The sequence below is a fragment of the Symphodus melops genome (assembly GCF_947650265.1).
Source record: "Symphodus melops genome assembly, contig: scaffold_300, whole genome shotgun sequence".
NCBI classification, from domain to species: Eukaryota; Metazoa; Chordata; class Actinopteri; order Labriformes; family Labridae; genus Symphodus; species Symphodus melops.
Genome location: NW_027636648.1, coordinates 25,001 through 31,927, shown reverse-complemented (window position 1 = coordinate 31,927; position 6,927 = coordinate 25,001). Strand labels below are relative to the sequence as shown.

Below are 6,927 nucleotides of genomic sequence, written 5' to 3'. Positions count from 1 at the left end.
CTTCTTCTTCTTCTGCCAGGTTTGGTTTGGAGGGACAAAGAGGGAGCTGGAGGTATGAGGGCTTTATAATGTTGGGGGTGTGGCTTACACAGGTGTGGCTTACACAGGTGTGGTGAATCTAGGGGTTAAGTCTCTGGGTCAGGTTCAACCGGAGACAGCACAACTAGTCGGGCCTAATTGTCCTCTGGGCTGGACTTGGGGGTCCATCAACAGTACTACTGTTCCTTCTGTGAGGTTTGGCGAGTCCTTCTGCCACTTATTCTGAATTTGTAGGCTTGGCAGATAATTTCGGATGAAACAGGACTAAAAACGATCAGCAGGTATCTGGCTATGCCTCCATCTTCTTTTTCCCAGCAACTGAGTGTCTGCATAGACAGCCTGAGGAAGAGAGGAACCTCGCCGCCCCATCAGAAGGAGATTTGGTGTTATGGGGTCAGGGTCTGCTATGTCAGAGGATGCGTATCCAACTGGTTTGGAATTAATGATTCCTTCTGTTTCAGCAAGCAGTGTGTGTAGGAATTTTAATGTTAAGGGGGCCAAAACAGTCTCCTGTAGACCAAAAGGGGGGTTTCAGTAGCCTTAACCCGGAGGGAGGAAGGTCTGCCGTTCTCGGATACACAGGTTTTGCCCGCCACTTTCTGCATTGAGTACATGACCATTGATGTTCTTTGATTGCTTGCCTGCCACAGAGGATCCAGTAGCCACGGTGCATCTCAGCGAACACTCTGTCCGGTCCAGGAGGAAAGACTTTATCATAATCTTTAATTAGGAGCTGTGTCAGAGGATGTTTAGGGTCAAGTACTATTGGATGTATAGTATCAGGGTCCAGGTCTACACTGAGTCTGCCTCCCACTCTAATGACGCCCAGTGTTTTATCGAACTCGGGAGAAAGAGAAGCTCAGCGGCTATGGCGTGGGATATTTTTACCCGCTTTCAAGGCATGCAATCCCTCTGGGAAGCTCTCAGATTGGACACTTCCTGCTTGGTCTCTTGATATAGTCGTGGGGTCAGAAGTGGAATAACAAGGTGAGGTCTGCATTGTCTGGTATGTAGCCTCTATCAAGTCTGTCCAAGTGTCCTGCTCCTTTGGATCAGGTAATTCTGATGCCATGGCTGGTTGTGTTAGTCCTCACCTCTGTGGCGATCTCCTTTGCTTTAGTTTACCTAATTGGGCACCAGTCAGGGCTGCAGATAACTCCAAACGAGGTATGGTCAGTTGCTTCAAGGGGGCTACACATGATCTGGCCTTAATGAATGAAACTTGTTGGTTTGTTGTTTTCATGTATGCCACTGAACCATATGCCCTTTCTGAAGCGTCACAGAAGATATGTAGTTCTCTGTCTATTACCTTGCATGAATCACGAGGATTATCGCGATCATACCACCTGGGGAGGGAGATATTTATTATATTCTCGAAAGTTCACTCTCCCATTCTTCCCATGAACGTTTTAGGTCACTGTTTGGTATGGCCTGATCCCAGTGCTTGTGATTCGTCCAGAGCTGCTGCAGCAGGACTTTGGCCCTGGTGGTGAAAGGTATGATGTATCCTAGGGGGTCATATTGGGAAGCGAGCCCTCTGTATACATTTCTCATGGTTAAAGTTTGGTAGTATATAGGTCTGTGTCTATAGCCCAAGGTATCAGGTACACAGTACCAGCTTAGACCCTCTACAGGATCTGTCGGACTTTGATTCAGCCAAAGCTCAACGCTGTCTGATCTGGCAGTAAGTGGTAGATGATCAACGACAGATGGAAAGTTGCTTGCCCATTGTCTAATTTCAAATCCTCCAGTAGACAACAGGGCCTTTGTCCTGAGGAGAAGGTCCTTTGCTTCACTGGGACAGGGATGGGATTTTAAGCAGTTGTCTACATAGAATGATTCAAGCACAGTTTCATTCCCTTTACTGTGATCGATGTCTTTGGACAGCGCATGTAGCGCAGCAGAGGCTACATGTTGTACCAACCCTGACCCTTACCCTAACGGTAGAACTCGCCATTCACACACAGTTGGTGACTCTCTCCGTTTCAGGTCACGCCAGAGGAATCTGAGAAGTGGTGTGTCCTCTGGTAATAATCTGACCTGATGGAACATTCCTTTAATGTCACCACTCATAGCAACCCTGTGTTGTCTGAAACGGATCAGCACACCGAGGAGTGATGGGCCTAAAGTGGGTCCAGGGAGAAGCTGCTCATTGAGTACTTGGTTCTGATAGGTAAATGAGCAGTTAAAAACAACACGATGTTTGGATGCTCTACTAAGTGATGTGAGATATACCATGATTGTCCTGACCCGGAGACCTGTCCTGCATTGAGTTTCGGGACAGAACCGGCCTGATCCAGTGTGCTGATTTCATTGTTGTAGGCTTCTGCCAAGTCTGGGTTTTTCTCTAGTTTGCGCTCAGAGCGGCGGAGAAGGGGCATTACTGAATCAGGAGTCAGGTACAGCCTTCGTTCTTAACAATGGAGTGGCCTAACGTTTGGTTCCATCTGTGTCGACTCTTTTTGGGTTCGATGCCTATTCCAGACTTGGTCTGTGCTGGGACTTAAACCTGCGACCAGCTGAGGTCCCTGCAGCCTGCTGCCGCCCCGCGTTGGTTCCCAGGACTGATCCGTGTTCCTTCAGTCAGCTCATCACTGAACACACACACACACACACACACACACACACATCGTTAATGTGCTCGTCTGTGCAGGAGGAGCTTCAGTCAGCTCATCCTCACACTTCCTGGTGTTCTCTCTTTGACCTGTGGACTGACTCCGCCCCTCACCTGTTCACCTGACACAACAGGAAGCAGCTTGAGCATCTGAGTTTTAGAAACAGAACGTGTTTGACTGGATGTATTTGAATGTATGCACTTTGATCAGCTCAATACAAGTTGAGGAATGTTTGATGCTTAAAGAGAAGTGTGAGATGGACAGAAGCTGGACATGTCTCAGCTCCAGCCGTCCTCAGGACACCAAACAGGGAAGAGAGCTGTTGTGAGAAAGTCTTTAAATGATGTGGTAAAGGAGCCTGGACTAACTCTACTGTCTGCTGCTCTTCAGCTTCACTCAGAGAACACATGGCTTCCATAGCGCAGGATCTCTGCTGCCCGCTCTGTCAGCACGTCTACAGAGATCCTGTCATCCTGTCATGTGACCACAGATTCTGCAGAGACTGCGTGCACGGCCGGTGGGAAGAGAAACACACACGGGAATGTCCCGTCTGTAAGAGAATCTCCTCAAACAAAAGTCCGGCGGTGAGCCTGGCGCTGAAGTCCCTGTGTGAGGCCTTCTTGTTGAAGAGAGCTCGGAGAGAGGATCACAAGAAGAAGCTGCAGGAGAGTCTGGAGCCCCTGGAGGAGAAGCTGAAGGATTTAGAAGGAGTTCAAGAGAAGCTGAATCAAACAGCAGGACACATCGAGGTCCAGGCCCGACACACAGAGAGGCTGATTAAGGAGCAGTTTCAGAAGCTTCACCTGTTTCTAAGAGAGGAAGAGGAGGCCAGGCTGTGTGCACTGAGGGAGGAAGAGGAGCAGAAGAGTCAGAGGATGAAGGAGGAGATGGAGGCTCTGAGCAGAGAGATAGCAGCTCTTTCACTCACAGTCAGAGACACAGAGGACGAGCTGAACGCTGAAGACGTCTCCTTCCTGCTAAGTTACCGAGCTGCAGTGGAAAGAGTCCAGCAGCGCCCCCTGCTGGAGGATCCACAGCTGCCCTCAGGAGCTCTGATAGACCAGGCCAAACACCTGGGCAACCTGAGCTTCAACATCTGGACCAAGATGAAGGACCTGGTCTCCTACAGTCCTGTGATTCTGGACCCAAACACCGCTCATCCTGAATTCATCCTGTCTGAAGATCTGAGCTGCATCAGAGGAGGAGAGAAGCAGCAGCTTCCTGATAATCCAGAGAGGTTAAAGCCTGTGGCTCCTCTGGTCACACGGTTCAAATATAAATGTGATGATTAACTGTTTCTGTCTTTAATCTGTGGGGAACATGTTAACTACTCTTCTGCCTGTTGGAATGATTCCAGGCATTCGTTGATGGTGTGAATCTGTTCAGTTACAGTCTTGATTCCTGCACCGTCAGGTCCCGCCTCCTGTGACGGACATGTGAGCAGGCTGCTCCTCTTTCCTGCAGCCTGACTGTGCAGGAACACAACATCTATCAGAAAGAGTTCATGCCTTTCAGACGAGGGGATTCACTTATTGAAACAGGCAACAAAGAATAAAAGGTGTTTGTGTGTTGTGTTAATGAGTAATGGCGTCCTGGGATCAGGGTTGATCTGTTCTTATGAAACAAGGCTGGCAAGCAGAACTCAAAAGCAAAGGTCAACGACATGATGTTATACACTCTCGGACAGTAGATGGCAGTGTGCATCTTTGTGTTGTTTCCAATCTGCCCAAAAAAAAAAAAGAGACAACAAGAAGACGTTTTTTTCTCTCTCGGTGTTAAGCCGAGAAATGCATCCCTGCCGAAAATAGCACACAGCTCTCTGACGAGTTTAAAATGTGGCAGACACGAGCTCTCTGCTGCTGCACATTGATCATGACTTTACAGTTAGAAACAGCTCACATTGATCATGACTTCACAGTTAGAAACAGTTTTCATTTATCCAGGCTGTTGAAAACGCGTCTTTTACCGAGTCTACAGAACAATAAGGGCACGTGTGTTTATGACGTAAACACGTCATTAACCTTTGCCTCAGACCTTCTTTTAACCACTCTTTCTCGAGGTGGGTCACTTATTTGCATGGGTGCAGTTCTCGACATAACACCGGCGAAACGCGATGACGGTTGATGCAGTTTGTCCCTCGCGGCTCTCCGTATTCCGAGAGGCGTTGACAAGTAGAGAGAGCTGTTGTGTTGTAAATGTTCCTTATTCTTATTAAAGCAGCCTGTTTATCACAAGCTACATTCTGATTTGTGACTTTTATCCCACTCACGCGCGGATTACAGGTGGAGGAGAGGCTCGCGCGACCAGGAAGAAGCGGCAGGTAGGTGCTGCTGTCCTCAGTTAGCCGTTAGCTGCTAGCTGTCTGTTTATGTCACTGAGACGTTATCCAGCTAGCTAAACGTTAGAATGAAAGACTCAACAGAGGGTTCACCTGACGCTCTGTGAGCCGCAGCGTCACCTTTTACCTGTCAAAGCTTTATTTTCAATAAATGTCAACTGAAGGAGCGCGTGAAGCCAACTGCATGGGCTCCTCCGGCTACCTCAAAACAATCTTACCTGATCTATAATAACGTGATCTATACCAAACTGATCTATACCAAACTGATCTATACTAACCTGATCTATACTAACCTGATCTATACTAACCTGAGCTATACTAACCTGATCTATACTAACCTGATCTATACTAACCTGTTCTATACTAACCTGAGGAGAGGAACACCTGATCTATACTAACCTGATCTATACCAAACTGACCTATACTAACCGATCTATACTAACCTAATCTATACTAACCTGATCTATACTAACTGATCTATACTAACTGATCTATACTAACCTGTTCTATACTAACCTGATCTATACTAACCTGAGGAGAGGAACACCTGATCTATACTAACCTGATCTATACCAAACTGACCTATACTAACCGATCTATACTAACCTAATCTATACTAACCTGATCTATACTAACTGATCTATACTAACCTGTTCTATACTAACATGATCTATACTAACATGATCTATACTAACCTGTTCTATACTAACATGATCTATACTAACCGGATCTATACTAACCTGATCTATACTAACCTGATCTATACTAACATGATCTATACTAACATGATCTATACTAACCTGATCTATTCTAACCTGATCTATTCTAACCTGATCTATACTAACTGATCTATACTAACTGATCTATACTAACTGATCTATACTAACATGATCTATACTAACCTGAGGAGAGGAACACCTGATCTATACTAACCTAATCTATACTAACTGATCTATACTAACTGATCTATACTAACCTGATCTATACTAACCTGAGGAGAGGAACACCTGATCTATACTAACCTGATCTATACTAACTTTAGGAGAATAACACCTGATCTATACTAACCTAATCTATACTAACTGATCTATACTAACCTGATCTATGCTAACCTGAGGAGAGGAACACTTGATCTATACTAACCATGATCTATACTAACCTGAGGAGAGGAACACTTGATCTATACTAACCATGATCTATACTAACCTGAGGAGAGGAACACCTGATCTATACTAACCTGATCTATACTAACCTGAGGAGAGGAACACCTGATCTATACTAACCTGAGGAGGGGAACACCTGATCTATACTAACCTGAGGAGAGGAACACCTGATCTATACTAACCTGATCTATACTAACCTGATCTATACTAACCTGAGGAGAGGAACACCTGATCTATACTAACCTGATCTATGCTAACCTGAGGAGAGGAACACTTGATCTATACTAACCTGAGGAGAGGAACACCTGATCTATACTAACCTGATCTATACTAACCTGATCTATACTAACCTGAGGAGAGGAACACCTGATCTATACTAACCTGATCTATGCTAACCTGAGGAGAGGAACACCTGATCTATACTAACCTGATCTATACTAACCTGAGGAGAGGAACACCTGATCTATACTAACCTGATCTATGCTAACCTGAGGAGAGGAACACTTGATCTATACTAACCTGATCTATGCTAACCTGAGGAGAGGAACACCTGATCTATACTAACCTGAGGAGAGGAACACCTGATCTAAACTAACCTGATCTATACTAACCTGAGGAGAGGAACACCTGATCTATACTAACCTGATCTATGCTAACCTGAGGAGGGGAACACCTGATCTATACTAACCTGATCTATACTAACCTGAGGAGAGGAACACCTGATCTATACTAACCTGAGGAGAGGAACACCTGATCTAAACTAACCTGATCT

The 6,927-nt window shown here is 45.8% G+C and overlaps 1 protein-coding gene across 1 annotated transcript in view; it reads left to right on the top strand.

The window, feature by feature from the left end:
• The first annotated feature begins 4,739 nt into the window (after positions 1-4,739).
• The window catches only part of rnf123 (ring finger protein 123), a 25,173-nt gene continuing 22,985 nt past the window's right edge, over positions 4,740-6,927 (top strand). Inside the window, exon 1 of the mRNA XM_079373019.1 lies at positions 4,740-4,974. The gene's annotated coding sequence lies outside the window, so the exon portion shown is untranslated. The remainder of the gene's footprint in view (positions 4,975-6,927) is intronic.